Here is a 16,758-nt window from a genome sequence, read left to right as displayed (position 1 = left end):
ATACCCCATACACCCCCTTTACAGCAGACTGAGAAAGTTGCTGAACGTCACTGCTAATTACTAGATAGAGACAGAAGAATTCTTTGTATCGTTATGCAGAAAACAGGACATATTCAAATATATGCATTGAAGATGCAAAAAACAAAAACTGTGCAACTTACTGTTTAATTTTTTTGCATTTTATTATTTTGTTTTTGACCTTTATTTAAGTTTAATAAGTAACTAAATGTCTAATAGAGTTCTAAAACCATTTAACTTATATCAGTATTTTTGCAAACGTAAACTGGAAGATGTTTGAAACAAATTTATTTAGAGGTTGGTAAAGTTTTCATTTTCATTATAAAATCTGCAGATAGAAAAACAAAGAGGCCATACAACACAAATAGGACCTTGTGATTTGACCGGGAGATATGAGACCCTGGAATAATTATAGGGCAAAATAAATTGAATTGCTAGCAAAACAAACAATCAAACAAAAACAAACAAAATAAAACAAATAAAGGAAATATCTGTATCCTTATTTTTTTAAATTTAATATACAGCAACAAAAATATTCCAAATTACAAATTAAGGTAAACAGTTATGTTTACACCGTTAAGGAATCTTCTTAAGTTCTCATTTCATATACACATTTATGAGCTAAATATAATTGTCCACAATTGACCCGTCTATTACCTGTTCATTTGAGCCAAAGGGCTTGAAGTCCAATTACAGTTCTTCAATATCTACCTCCAGATCTTGCCAACCGGCAATCTGCAAATGAATGTTTTACTGAGTAAACTCTGCAAACCCCTTCCAAAATATTTGAAACCATTAAAGGAAAAAAAAAAAAAGTTAAAGGCTCAGCAAAAGCGGCTATTAAACTATTTGCTGTAACATAAATACATTTGATGTCTCCATTAAGAGTAATGTTTCCATAGATCTGGTTTCTAAAAAGCAGGGAATCCTAAAATGCATCTTTTGTGCAGTCTGCACTCTGAAGCAGAACACTAGTATGATTTACCTCTTATTTTATTTATTTATGCCTTTTTTAATTATTAAAACTTGAAAGAAAACTTGTTTTTTACAGTACTTCAATTTTTCTTTCTCTATGTCTCTGTATACCAGTAAAATAATGTATGGGCTTTATAATATAAATTTAGGGGCAGCATATTAGACATATAAAATTAAATAAAGTCTGTCCAGAGCTAATTTTGCCTCAACATATTTAAAACACATGGTAGAACTCTCACCAAAGTACACAATGTGTTCCTTCCCCTCACTTAACTAAAGCTTTACTGAGCCCCTGGTGTACAGCAAAGTGCCCTGACAATCGGCTCAATGCCCCAGCCAATCACAGGGACACGTGACCTCCTAATCCCTCTCTGTGAGAAGGGTAAGAGAGTGTTGTCACTGGTGGTTTTGTGAATCAGCATCCAAAATCCCAAATGATTTGTCAAGAGGGAGAGGACTTGAGAGAATAAGAGAAACGAAAGCAGCGCAAAGCAGATTGGGTGTTGATGCGGACAAGGGGTTTAAAACTGTTTGTGTGTGTCAGGAGTGGGGTGGGGGGGGATAACAGAAAGAGGGAGAGTGAGAACATGCTTTGGTCCACCGACCGGTGTGTGCGTTCGCGTTCAGCATGCGTGGATGTGTGTGTGCGTTCGTGAGGGGTCTCTGAGATTACAGAGCTTGGCTGACAGAGTCCTCTGTGTGTAATCGTGGGTCCACATGTGAGCGCTCACCTTCCTCTGAGCGGATTAACCTAACGCTAAATCCCAAGAGAGCAACAGGCCAGACAGGCCACACAAAACAACTTCATTGACGATGGTCAGAACAAGGAAGGCCGTGCCAAGGGATTTGGAAAATGTAAAAAAAATATATTTTAAAAAGTTTCATTCCAATAAAAACTTAAAAAATCTTAGTTTTGCATTTAATTTAAATACACTTTTTGAGTTCTGTTAATTCCAAGCAGAAAGCACTGAGTGACCTCATGAGAGCAGTGCGCCTTGGTCAAGTTTCTCCCCAACAAAAAATACTTTAGCAGAAAAAATAAAACATTTTTTCCCCCAGAATTTTAATAAATCATCCAAATCTCTACTTCAAAAAGCTTTTTCTAACCTCCAAATCGTTTTATATAGAATCCTTTCTTCTAGTTTTCAGAAAACATTGCTGACTTACACAAGAAGTCTCTTGTTTTTAAATTGTGGCGTTCGATTAATTGGTGCAGTTCATGTGTAAAAGAACAGGAATATAGAGATAGACCTTCATGTTAATATTAATGAGCATAAATTAAATGCCATTATCTCATTCTGGTCCACTGTCGGCTCATATGGAAAGAAAATGTGCTGAGGAAATGTTACACTTTCACAGCTCAACTCTCAGTTTTACATGCAAATTTCAACTGTGGCCCTTATGTCTGCAGACTTCAAATGCGATTTAAATATTTTCCTCTCTAAATATGAAGCCTGAGTATTGTTGCCACGAGTTTTTTGTTCTTAAAAAATCTATGCTGTAACAAGTTCAGGTATATGCCAGATGAGGCTTATGCTTGGTTGTAAAAATGCCGCATTTACAAAAAGTCAATCTCATCTGAAAAATCAGAATAAACTCCAGTTAAGCCTTAATAAGCCAAGCTTCCTCTAAAAGACTAAAACACTTTGAGTCTCCGCTCTGCGTGCAACTGCTGCAGACGTCAATTAAACTTCTGAAATATATATATATATATATATATATATATATATATATATATATATATATATATATATATATACATATACATATATATACATATATGTGTGTATGTTTAATTTGTGCAATAACAGGATTATAATTACACTTTAACACACTAATTCGGATCTGGCCAAGCTCCATTGACAGGCATCTCAAAAGTATTGCATTTCTATGCGCAGGAGCTTTTATAAAAAAGTTTAAACTTCCTCACTTTTGCTTCATTTTTTGTTTGTATTTCATTTATTTAAGTGATTTCCAAAATATCTTCCTAATGTGTTTTGTCCTAAGTTATAAAGTAGACTGTTCCAGGATGGAGAAGGACTGCATTTTTAAGTCCTCAAGTGTAACTTTTGAAGGTGCTTTTCCTGAGCGCTCTAAAAAAAAAGGGGGGGACGTGCTGTGTGATGTTGAGGAGCGCGTGCAGGCAGCTCACTCCGTCTCTCTGTGGCTTTGGGACTGTGCGCCTGCATGTGGACATGGAAAAGCTGCACAAGGTCGACTCCGCGCCAACATTCCTTTAAACAGCACGCTAAACGGTAATAAATGAATTCTGGATGTCACCTGATGTAACATTACGGAGCGGCACCGGTCAACAGAGGTCACAACAAATCAATGCACGCACTTTCTGTACGACTTTGTGGACGAGGCAGCGCGCATCTAACGGGACCGTTAGGATTTCTGAAAAACAATTGAACATGTGACGCAAAATACTTTTTATCCCCCTCTACCTCCTTAAGTGGCAAGTGTGTGTACTTACTTCCTTTAGCCTGAAATCTTCTCCAGCTGAAGATAGTAGTGGGGAAAAAAAAGAAACTTAAAAAAAGCGGTCCGCCAGCTGTTTTGGCCCGGCCGTTTGACAGGAAAGCTCGAAGCCGCTGCCGGATGAGTTCGCTGAGGCGCACTTAGAATCCAGGAGCGCAACTTAGCAGGAGACGGTGCTGGGAGGACAAAAAAAAAGTAACGTGCGTGCGTGATAGGAGTCTCTCTAATGTCAGAGAAAACTACTCTCTTTCTCCCTCCCTCCTTCTCTTCTTTCTCCCTCCCCCTCGTTGGTCTCCCCCCCTCCTCCTCTCTGATCGGACAGCAGCGAGGACGCTTCGCCTGTTCTGTTCGCGAGGTGCCGGTGAGCGCAGAGGGTCTCGGTGGAGCGGCTGCCGTGGAGGTGGAGGTGGAGGCGCAGGCGCTGCCAGTGAAGTGCCGTGCGTCTGGGGCTCGACGGTGATGTGGAGAGGCTGCTTCCGTTCCTTCCCACAATTCCGCCCGATTGTTTCCCTAAAGCCCTTCTTCTACCGGCGAAAGGAGCAATAATCGATCCCATCCATCCCACTTTTTTTTTACTCTTAAAAGGAGGGGGTCTCACTTTTCTCAACTCTAATCAACGAGGGCACACACTTCTTTAATCTGATCTCTTCAGCCCAAATAGAGGACTCAAGTCAGAGCAGTTTACATGAGCACACATAGCAAATGTAAAAGTGTAGGCTAATTATTGAACTCATGAGAATATGTTAAAAACAACAATTTGAGTTCCTTAATTATTTATAAACTCTGAAAAAGTGGGGGAAAATAGAGTTAATAATATAACTTTTTAAACGTTTTTCCCTAATTGGTGTATCCAGGCAGAGCTAGTGCATTGTGGGATACAAGACTTTGGAAGGGTGGCCCAGGAAAACAGCAGAATTGGAAGCCATTATGCGGCGTGCACACCTGGCGAGGATTCGCGTTCAAGAACGCGCTAAACGGGTATTCTCAGCCTGGGCTGTTGCTCCCCGATACAAGTGCATGTACTCACAGTTGGAAGAGGCATGGTGCGAAATTTGGACGTGGTGCAAATATTACACATCTTGCTCCAGAATTTTTCTTTCACAGATTTATTCCGATATATATATTTTAAAAAAACGGTTGGCATTTTCATGTTTTGAAAAGGATGCTTCCCTCACGTCACTCTCAAATCGGAGTCCCTGGTTTGTCAAAGTTCAACTGGTTTAGCTTTTGACGGTCGCACGTTTTGTTTTTTTAAAAACTGACTCAAAAACGTACTTTTAGAGAGTATTGAACGTAGAAGCCATAAATATACATATATTTGAGTTTACATTGAATTCTTATTGGAAGTGGTCACTTGAAGGCATGTTCCTGAGCCCAGCGTAAATGTAGCATTATAAATCAAACGATCCAAAATGTGTATTTCGAACTGTTTGATTAAATTCGTGCTTCTTTAAGAATTTGCAAATTGTATTGATCATTTTTTTTTAATATCCGTCAATAATGATACTAATATTGACACAAAAGTTTGGGGTGGAAAAAGCTTTCTGCTGTGGGGGCTGCTGCCCCTCTGCTCTCCTGTAGCTCCGGCTCTGACAGTCTCAATTAGGAGACCAAACTAACTGGAAAATAAAACTTGCAGTTAAAGTGATCTGCTAAAACCTTTTTTGGCCATTTGTTTGAATGTTCCCTGCTTCCTTTCAAAGCATGATCTCCCTCTTAAGAAAGTGGCTGCCAATCATCCTTCAGGACTCTGTTATCTCAGCCAGATAAGCCCAGATACAGACAGTAAGCACCAGGGAATTACCAAGCCTTCATTCATCCAACCAAAAGATTTCAAAACATCCACTCTATTAGTGTGAAGATAACAATTAGAACAGCAAGTTTGCCACTTCAGATAAGACACAGAAAGGCAGAGCAGAGGCTTTCTCTGGAGAGATGTATCCCAGATAGAGTTTGTAATACCAGAGTTTTATTAGGCTCATATAATAGAGATTCTGTATCATTTTTGAGATTATAAGTGGCTGCTGTGACTGAACACAATCAGGACTGATTTCAATCACAAATACAAAGTCACTGGTTTTGCCAAAATGAGTTGTTCTCTCAGCCACCCAGTCAGTAAACCAACAAGTCCTAGGAAATGGCAGGACAACAGTTAATAAATAAATCAAGCTGGCTAATCTGCTTGACGGGCGGACTTTACAGCGTGTAACTGAAGTCGCTGGTGTCCGATGACTCTGGATACCACCTTCACATCACCTGACCTTTTAATCTTTAACAGCATTTCCTCTGGTACACAGGCCTTCTATGATAATCAATAAGGTATAGTCTGTTTGACACCAAAGGGTTCGTGAATGCGGCATGGCAGATATCAGTAAAACGATAAACGGGAGCCACTGTGAATCCCTGAGCATGTAGATTCCACACGAGTTTTCCTCTCAGACCTCTTAGTGCGCTCGGCAGGTAACGGTGTTGACTCCGTCGCAGACATATTGACACAAACGGACGGATTTAGCGATCGTACCACATTTCCCCTTCCTCTTTCGTACGTGTCTTTGCTCTCTACGCAGTCTGCCAGCAGTTCATGGGAGAGCTCCTCTCAGTGTTCACGATGCTTCAGGTTGTCGTTCGCTGGCACCTGGGAAGAGAGGTAAAGCAGGGAGGTGTGAGGAGACAACGGATGAGCCTGCCAGTGAAATGGTTACTTTTTCCATGTGTGAACACACACTTGCATGCAGTGAGCACTATGTGTGTATACGTATGCACACTTCAGGATCGTATGAATTACAGAGGAAATAGAGATAAAGTACGTTGTGAACTGAATACATTTAAATAAGGAAAAAAGAAAAAAAAAATCAGTCCACAAGGCAATGCAGTGAATCATGCATATTCATATGAGACTCCCTGACTTGTCTACTGGGATAACCTACAGTGAAAGCCCACTTGCAGCTTTATTAAATGCATATACATTTAATATTATGTTTCTTTTGAGTGAATATCTTTGAGGAAAACTTGCATAAAAGGAGAGGAAGCTTGAGTTATGGACAGTTATGTGACTTTGTATTAAAATTTCAAATTACAACATGACTCTTATTGCCACAAGCATCTGGCCAAATTATTTCCCTCCAATTCTAACTGCAGAAAAACAGTGTTTTATTTTCAGAAGCATGTTTGCAAGTGTGGGCTGCATCAATGTCTGAAAGAGGAAAAAGTTCTACTTCACAGTTAGACAGAATAATTATGCATTTACAGCATGTCACAGTGTGTAAACACACACTGCAGACTATTGGGTAAATGTAATTTACCATGAGGTTTGGCGCACAAAGAGAACAGGGGTAACTGCAACTGGAGGTTAAGTCAAACAAATAAGTGCGGTTTGCTGATATTGATCTGGCTTGGATAGTTTTTTAAGGCCCTCCTGGCAGTCAGTTCACAGCATGTGTCTCTCACACACTCACACCCACTCAGACAGAAAAGCGCACACAGACACACAAACCCAAAACTTACACGCGTCTATATCTGTACAGTACGGTTTGCCCGAACATGTATGTGTCGCTTTGGTAGAGGAGGGGAAAAGAAAAAAAAAAAGAAAACATGTCTCTGTTAAGCAACAGATAAACACAAACACATTTCCAGGGCAAACCGAAACGGCGCAGGCTCGGCGCAATCTGTTGTCAATCAAACTCACGTGAAAACACAATCTGCCTGTCACAGTAGATGATGTTGTCAAGCACCCTGTCACACTGCTCCTGAGAATTAGCCAGCTAACACAGAAACACCACAAGACACAAGTATGTTTTTGTTGTGTCGTGGTTGCGTCTGAGGATGCTCCCAGCTTTATCTGGTATTTACCGATTTCAGTCATTCTTCCTGCCTTAGCTCCCTAATGAATTTAGGAGGCGTTTGGTGTTTTGCAGTTAGATTGATGCTACAATGATGCGACAAGCAACGCCTTCACAGTGGGGACAAAGAAGACCTGCAGGCCGTTGTTTGACAGGCTCAGCTGGAATGCTATATGTTTAAATTTGCACAAATGCATGTTAATGTGTACTTCCTGACTTATGCACATTTAAAGGCCATGCCATCTCCAAATGTTTTTAGAATTCAGGATCTTGATCATTTAATATGGAAATAGTTCTGATTTTTCTCAATTGTTTTAGGGCTGAAAAAGTGACAAAACATCTAAAATAAGAGTATAGATTCAATATTTGTTCACCTCAGAAACACTCAGGCAAAATATTTTTCTTACAGATAAAATATAAGAATTACATCTATGCCAAACTGCTTTTAATCTTTGAACCAGCTTCCCATGCATCAATTTATGATCGGAGTCTAGCCATTGAAAAGATTTACAATGAAACTCAGAGCTCGGTATCATCAGTAATTATATAGCAGAATTGTAGCACTCCAGTCTAATTAGGAAAAGGAAGGTGAGAAGGATCTGCAGTCATTAATTTAGATCATATTAACTTCATCTTAATATATCAAACAATGGTGCTTGTGAATATGCTGAGGTGCCAATGATGTGTTTCTAAAATTGAGATAGTATTTTGTGTAAATTCAACTGGAATTTGTTTTTACCTGTTGAGTCATTTTCTTAAAATATGAAAAAACTGATTTCATATTTACTTTCTTACAATCTGGAAAAAAAAGACAAAGTTGTCAAAATGTGTTGAATGTTTAGATAGGTTATCTAAATATGTGCCCATGACTAGTTCCACCACAAATTGGCAGTTTTGCAACCACACCTATTTGTTCACAATAATCTATATAGCCTGTATTGCGATAAACTGGTAAAATCAATGTTAATGCAAAATTTGTTTCTTTTCTACATGGTCGTGTTTTTTTTTTCTTACTTTAAATAGTTGAGTTTTCACATAATTACCTGCTCTTCCCAAGTAATTACTTTCACCAATAACATTTTTCCTTGAAGTTCAATCATTGAAATAGCATGAAAACACTTTCTTTGCGACTTTTGCAGCAAAAAACGGCAACCTCAATCACTTATAACAACCTCAACTACAACACTGCAATACTACTGCTGCCCTTAAAACAGTGCACAACCAGGACCACAACAGATGATAGGACATGTGATTTGAGCATTTTGTGCTTACTCGACAATACACCTTTTCTAAATTATGAATGAGCTGAACAACAAGCCTATTTTGTCCCAGATGATACTCTGGTTACATCATGAGAAACTGTGCACACTGACCTGCACTGATGGGAGAGCAGCTGATCAACTTTTTCTGTGCCAATCAAATGCCCACTAACAATTGCTCTATGTATGTTTTAAGAGTGGACAAAACAGGGTCTTGAATTTTAAGGAATTATCTCAAAATGTATTTAGAATAAAGGTTTTATATGTTAAATATATTTTCTCTCAACTCTGAAAATTACACACTAAATAATTTTAAAAATTATTAACCCATATGTAGGAATTATTATCACTGTGCCATATGCTACACGGTAGAGACACATACTGTACATAGTTGCTGCAATTAAGTGTGCTGCCTGCAGGGGAGGTCTGCACCCGTCTTAGCACAAAACAAAGAAGTTTAACACATTCCTTAAGTGGAAGCATTCCACATGCAAAGTCTCATTAGGATCTGTAAATCAATAATAGGATTTTATGGGGTGGTGAGTATTTTGATGTTCCTATTCATCCATTTTCTAATAATTTAAAGAGAGAAATATTAAACAAAGATTAAATGTTAGTCTATAAGCTGAAGCTGTCATTGTAATTATTTTTGTTTTAAATTACCTCCTTGTTTTCTTTTATTTGTGATACTAATGTTTCTCTAGCCCCCATTTCCAGTGAATAGCCAGTTTAACAGGCATGCTTTCTGTCTGTATATCAAGGGCAAAACGTTCTCTTAGTCTCCACTAGATTGGTTTAAGAGGGGAAAAAAGAAACTCACTTTCTGCTAATGATTTTTCCTTCTTTTGAATAGCTGGAGTGTAATTCCCTAACTGTTCCAACACAGGCACAGTTATTTCATTGTTCTTGCAGCCCTTTCTCTAATTGTGGCCATAAAGGAGAGATCCCAGTGTTTTCTTTTCTTTTTTCCTCTTCTTTTCTTCTGTTTTCTTTTCTTTTCCTTTGGCTTAGTTAACAAGATTCCCACCAGTATTTCAGTGTCAAAAAACGAGACCATACCGCTAAGAAACACAGTCCATCACTCATCTGAAAAAGTTCATTAAATATTACATTTTAGAAATACTCTTAGTGTTGCAATTTTTTTTTACAAGATCTGAACCTCAGAAATCCACCCCATTCATTTTTTTGTGGGTCAACTAAAACACCTTTGACCGGTGAGACACGTCTGCTGTGTCTTTGTCCTTTGCAATCTGAATTTGAGACTTGTCCATTTTTAAAAGTTAAGGTCTGCAGATCCTGGTGTGATCCTGCTCAAGGAGGACTGAGTTATGTGAACTTAGTGAATTGAAATAATGTCTAGTGATGCTGAGAGAAATGCAGGATTCAAGGAATCCTGGTAGATTGTTGATTTGCAACAAAAAGATAGAAATTCCTCACTAAAATCTGGTGTTTTTTTTTCCCATTTCTTTGATCCTTTGTCTGAGAAGTGCATATTTTCTATGAGAAAAGGATGTGTCTGTTTGCTGAAACTTATAAAAATAGCTTTTAAATAATGTGCATATGAGATTTTATGAAGACATTTGTGGGTAATTACTAAAGTTTGCATTATTGGGATGTTACCACAAGTTAAAAGCCATCTGATGCTCTGTTTGTTTTATATTGGAGTATAAAATGTTATCTATATTTATACAGTTTAAATGTACAGTTAAAATGGTCTCAGTGATCTTCTTCAGTTCTGACTCATTTGTCTCCATTCATTGACCGTTTGTATTTATCCTCCGGTTCACGGATCAGCAAAGTTCTGCCTGCAGCTGTTGACCTTTGCCAAATCTCTTGGCAATTAAAGATCACTCAGCATGACTATGCGACTTCTCCCACACTATTACCAAGCAGCTGATAGCATCTTGCAAGTGCAGTGGAATATAATGTGTAACTAAATGAGGATTCCTCCACTCAGATGTGTGACTGCGAGGCCTAACGACCACGCACGCGAGCCTGTGCTACAAGTTGGAGCTTGGCAGATGAGCGGCAGAGTCTAAAGCTCTTTGTGCCTTCAGGATCTCCCCGACTCATTCTTATTCATACATGATCAGAGGGGAAGCAGGCAACTGAGATTAGCTACAGATCAAAAGCGCTGCCTAGCACCACAGCTCATGTTTTGTGGATTTAGGCAGCCCCAGCGCAGAAGCATTGTATCGTGGCAGTTGTGCGCCACTGTTTTCTGTCCTCAACAGTGCTCAGGGGGCTTGAAGAAAAGAGTTATCATACAAGTGGGGGGTTCCACGGCTGGAAATCTTCCAAAGTTAAACAATAAAGATTAAAGATCTAAATAAAAAGAAAAAAGGCGCAAGCAAAACATTGCAGAAGTGGGATTCGCACTTTTGTAGGTGAAACAGCTTCCATATGTGTAATTGGTCTTGGGTTAGTATTAATTTGTTTGTTTAAAAAATGGAATGTGCTTGGATTGCGACAAAATTTGTAACACAAAAGGATTTGGAATCAATGGTGATCCGCAAATAACCATAAAATTAAGTAATTCCGTTCATTCTTTAGAAGCTGAATGAAAACCAACACCAACCAATCAGCAACCTGCTTTCATGAAGCCTATTCATCTTCCAATAAACTTATACACATCAGTGGGAATCTCAGAAAAAGCTCAAAACAAATAAAAAAAAGTTTTTTTTTTTAATTTTACTTAATTTTTATTTTACTAGGAAGTCCCTTGAGCTAAAAATCTCTTTTTGAGGAAGATACATTGAATCAGAATGGAAGAAAACCCAAATAAAAAGAAACACAGCTAAGATAAATCTGCTATAAGACCTTTTTCTAACCTTAAAAATTAAAGTTTTTTTTTAACAGATTCCACTTTCTTTTAATACTATTTATAATAAACATTCATGAATAATTACTGAAAACAACAAAAACTACCAAGGCTTGAATTTGTAATAGCAAGATGAGGAGTTTCAAAGGCAGAGATGGAAAGGGCTAAGACTTAGAAAAAAAACGTTCAGGTCCGTGGATCAATAAAAATCAGGATTTTAGGGACAGAAAAGCAAATAAGTGAAGCATGCCATCCTAGTTAGGTTAACAATTCTAATGTATTTGCAAATTTCATGATTATATGCAGCTAATCTAAAAAAAAAAACAAGACATGACAATTTTCACAGAAGTGTGGAGGAATTTTCTTTTTAATTTGTTTTGTATAATTGTGGGGATTAATAAATTGCTCCTTATGCCTTGTGGGGAGCAGGGTGCCATTGGAAATACCCTGTGGCATTTACCAGGTGCATTTTCATAAAAGGAAATGCTGCTCCCAACCTTTAATAAAATTAGCAAAATAAGAAAGAGTACTCGCAGACGCAAGATTTTTTTCTCATTGATGTCCATAAAATACAACTGTATTTCCCTGAAGCTCACAGAAAGTTAAGATTAGTTGGCACAAAGTGTATGTACTTTCTTAATAGTTACCTTAAACAATGCAAAAAAATGATTGTTTTCTCTTTCTGACTCCCCTATAGTCTGTTTTCACATCATACTTAATGATCTGTATCTGTATGATTTGACCTGTTATAGAAAGAAACACCTCTTCAAGCCAATTACAGCATGGTATGCTTGAACATGCTTTAGCCCAGAATTGTGGGACTGTAACTTTAAACTTAAAATGACCTAAATTCAAAACTGAGGTGAGCATGTGTTGACTTTCAAGCTTTGTTCAAACCGCCCTTGACAATCCCTGTTAAAGAGGCCACTTCCAATGAAAAGTCTATGTAAGCGCACGTTTTGGGCTTTCATGTTCAAAACTCATACATTCTCGCATAGCCGTTTACAGTATATGTACAAAAACGCGTAGCCATTGAATGCACATTGCCAGTTAAATAAGGCCAAACTTTGACCCTTCGGGACTGATCAGTGACATATGGATGCCGTTGTTTTTAATTCACAAAAGTGCCACTTGATTAATAATCATAGAGGAGAATCAATTGGGGTTTGTGCCTAGTGTGATTTAAAGTACCGGTATATGACACAAAGTCTTCCATATATTGGAATAGAGCTTTGAAAGAATAAAGGCTGGAGCAAGATTTACGACATTTGCATCACCCTGACATTTCACACCAATCCTCTTCCAACCTTTGGTGTCTGAGATGTGCTAGTAAACAGTAGAAAGGGAAAAGAAGAAGAAGAAGCCCCTCCTTGCTTGTCCAGTGTGAACACCGTGGGCTGATCAAATGTCTGGTGTGTAAAGTAGCTCAAGTCTTTTGCCAGCTGCTGTTGCTTTCAGTTAACCTAAGTTGATAGTGTCATGTGTGCTGGATCAAAACATATAAAGACTAATAACAAAGATTCTATTAAAATGAACATTTCATTAAGATACTTATTATTGACCTCTGGCTTAAAATTATCTTATAGAATAAAAAGCAATGTAATAAATAAATAAATACATACTATATAGCCCCACAGTCTATATGTATGAGTTTTCAATATTGTTGTAGTATTTAAATACTAATTTGAGCTGTTTTAGTATGTTGTTTCATGCAGGAACTGTCCACAAGTGACAAGTTTATTAATGCTTTACAAAATTATGTCCCCGTAATTTACAAATATAGCTGTCCTAGAATTATATTAAAAAGAATCTACAATTGTAGATGTTATGGTAATTGCCTATTATGCTTGATGCACGTACAATGTTTAACGAGATATTAAAACTATGTGTCATCATCCTTATAGATGTCCTTACCACCAGCCCTTAATACATACAGTTACTCATGTTCTTATCTTCTCAAGTACTCATTTACAAAGTGAGAAGTCATAAGTGAAAAGTAGTACACGAAGGGAGATCTTTGGAGAATGTAAAACCCAGGATAGGAATTAGACACATAAACATGGAATGTTTTAAGACCAAAATGATTTAGGAAAAATTAGCATTAGCTAAGAGTTTAACTTTAATATTTAATATTGTTCTAATGAAGCAAATTGCAGATGTTATTAGTTAAAAACACTTTACTTTAAATTTTTTGAAAAATCTGTTTGAAGGTTTAGTGGGTAATTCTCAAAAAGGAGTATAAAGTTAAATTTAAACCTTTTATCTATCAAGACAGATATAAAAATAAAAGTAAAGAAACGGTTATAAAAGCATAGATTTAATGTGGAGCTTTTATCGGTCTCAATCAGCCATTCCTCAATTGGCTAAGAACAGTGATCTTTAACAGCTATGATTTGACTCCACCTTTGACTCTTATGCTCCACTTTGCCACTAGCAGGAAAATCACGTTTAATAACGGTTTGGAATGCCTTTTGGCCTTACTTTTATTGCTACAGAAGATTCTGCATGACAAAGACAGCTTCAAAATAAATTTAAGTACTGTTCAAACTGAGCAGCTCAAATATACAAATTACAGTTTAATCTTTTAAACATGTCATAACTCGCTGTGCTAAGTGAAGCATGAAATCTAGACAGACACAGGTTTTCGAATGACGCAATAAGATCTAGGCAAGAGGTGGAAAAAGGCAGGAAAAAGTGAACGGGAAAACTCACCAGTGCCTTTTTTTTTCCTTCCCCAGGAAGTTACACCCTGCAGCACCAGCTGAGGCCCAGCTTAATCAAATAGTTATAAAAAAGGAAAAAGAAAAGAAGACAGTACAAAAACAAAGGTAAACGGAAATCTACAAATTAAAAGTAGCTTCAAAAAATATTGCCTGCTTTAAATAAAAGCCAGACCAGCTGGCTTTGAATAGAAACCCCTGCTTGGGTAGCTTGTTTTCCCCCCAATCTCTGCTTGAACTGAATCAAGGTCTAGTTCTTTCAGACCACCCCTGACACCCCGACACCACTGTCCAAAGTGAGTCCACCTGCCTCTATCACTCTGGAGTAAATTTAGCCTTCAGAGGGATCAGTGTCACCCCTCCAACCCTTGATGCACACACTCAAACACACATGCCCCAAATGCTGTCATCTCTTGCAATGACCAGAAATACCATCCCCTTCGTGAATCCACAACTACCCTTTGCACTTTTAGCTTTCAAAATTCCTGCCTAAACTATGCTGGCTAGAACCTTTAATAATGTCACTATCGTATGTGCACATTGCTGCATATTTTCTTCACTTTGTGTATAAACGTTTTACTCAAAGTATGAAATATTATATTCCATGTGAAAACAAAGTTACTGCCTTTGCGTTTTTTCCTTCTTTTCTTACATGTGGTGATCAAGCATATCATAGTTGCCAAACCTTAAAAATAACTAAACTTTCTGGCATTTAATCTCCCTTCCTTTCATAAATGCACTTTATGTGAATCATAGATAAATTTGCCACTGGAAGAAATAAGTCAACATTGATACTATCTTTCAAACTATCAAATACCAGGTGCAGTGGTGTACACCTATAATTAGGCAATAATAAGCTTGTTTATCCGAGTAAATCCATGACTAAAATTTGCCTACAGTCTTGTTTTTTAAAGAACCATAATGCTCAGGAAATGTTGATTTGTCATTACAGCCAGATAAAAATCATACTTTTCCATCCAAAGGAAAACTTCAGTTTTCCTAAACTGCTGGCATCCCGACTATACACCATTTTTCTTTCTTAATGATACATCCCGTACACTGTACCAATCATCAAGCTTAATCCTAATATTATTTGAGTGGGGGCACAGGATAATTGTAATTTTTATCAGATATTTTCATTGCACGCTCTTACATTTCATGCCAGAACCCAATACATATTTATAATGACACAGTCTGATACACCCAAATTAGTGTTTTATATATCCCTGGTAAATTAACCAATTTATCTAAGTGGAGAGGGATGATATTAAGGAAAGATGAGTAGGGCATAGGTTGGTGTTTTTCCCAGAATACATCCAAAATCATGGACACTCTGTAGGGGTAAAGCAGTGGTGTCAGTGGCCCTGGTTGAAAGGTACTCATACTCCTGACAGTGAAATATGATTTCGATTGATCTTGTTGTATTGTTTACATGTTCCTGGGAAAAGATAATCAACTAATCTATTTATTTGAGGTAATTTCTATCACCATGGCTACCTGTACTTTCATACACTGAGCAGTTTAGTTTTACCCTGTCTGGCAATCAGAATGACCTCATTGACAGGAATTCGGTGATCCTTTCGGGTGGGAATCCAGTAAATAGGGGATCAATGGATGTTGGTAAGAGTTGATTTTATTATCTCAACATGTTCAGATGAGGGAGAGGCTTCCTTTTGATCAGACACAGTGATAAAAGTCTGATGTGTCGCTGTTGTGACCTGCTAACCTTTCATTTGCAATAGCAATCAACCCTTTGATGAGTAAGTTGGCTAAAAATATGTACATTTTGAATAACCAAAGGGGCTTCAAGCAATGTGAATAGAATCACATATAGGAAGAAGAAAAACACAATCTAAAATGTATATGAAACTCAATTTCACTTTGGCTTGATTCTCAAATAACTTGAATAAATTTGATGCTAAAACACTAAGGCATGATAGTCAAGCCTTAACAATATTACAGTATTTAAAACAATTCATATTCAATTCCATGTATTCATACATATTGGATGGCACTGTCTGTAAAAGAAGTTCCAGGGTTAAGGCCAGTACACACCGGGACGAATATACGCCAGGCGTTATTCGCCAGCGTTTTTCGCCACGTTTTTTGTGTTCACACCCAGGCGATTTTCACTGACGATGAGCAGAGCGAACATGCAATTTCATTCCCTGACATTAGATGGCACTTAATGTAAACAGAAATACTCCTGTACACAAGGTGGCGCTGCGAAACTTTACGCTTCTTAAAGTCGCCTTTCACTCAGAAGAAGAGAGCAAGTATTTACGCGCTTGTCAGAATCAAACAAAGAAAACATGAATATTTCAAGCACCAGTAGCTCCAACTGGTGCTTGGTTCGGGGATATTTTAGAATGTCCGTCAATATTGCTTCGCGGCTGTGTAGACGCTACTTGACGTCTATCTTCTTCGCTGGTATGTGTGCTCAGCAAGGCAGTTTTGTGTTTGAGCGCCCCCAAGTTGTGTTTTACTGTAACTTCAGAAGCTCCAGACACGTGTGCAATAGCGGCATTCTCATTGGTCGAATAGATTTCGACGCGACTTTCGACGTTTTTTTTTTTTGACGCTTTGACGAGTGCCGTTTTTTCGCTTCGGTGTGCACACTAACATTGGTGCCCTTTGTTTAGTCA

General features: G+C 37.9%; 1 protein-coding gene across 37 annotated transcripts in view; it reads right to left on the bottom strand.

Annotated features, from left to right (window-relative positions):
* Positions 1-14,411, bottom strand: part of mef2cb (myocyte enhancer factor 2cb) — a 65,777-nt gene extending 51,366 nt beyond the window's left edge. For 22 of the 37 annotated variants that reach the window (XM_011479269.4, XM_078952245.1, XM_078952231.1 and 19 more), the window contains exons 1-2: positions 14,106-14,359; positions 5,996-6,109 (exon numbers count right to left, since the gene is read on the bottom strand). The gene's annotated coding sequence lies outside the window, so the exon portion shown is untranslated. Of the gene's footprint in view, positions 1-3,469; positions 3,938-5,995; positions 6,110-14,105 lie in introns of those variants that run through there. The other 15 variants (XM_078952220.1, XM_078952232.1, XM_078952248.1 and 12 more) reach the window with 4 other exon arrangements.
* Positions 14,412-16,758: the final 2,347 nt, after the last annotated feature.

Source organism: Oryzias latipes, chromosome 9 (assembly GCF_053564925.1).
Source record: "Oryzias latipes strain Hd-rR chromosome 9, Olatipes_Hd-rR_3.1".
NCBI classification, from domain to species: Eukaryota; Metazoa; Chordata; class Actinopteri; order Beloniformes; family Adrianichthyidae; genus Oryzias; species Oryzias latipes.
The sequence above is the reverse complement of the archived record's forward strand: the minus strand, read 5'-3'. Positions and strand labels throughout refer to the sequence as shown.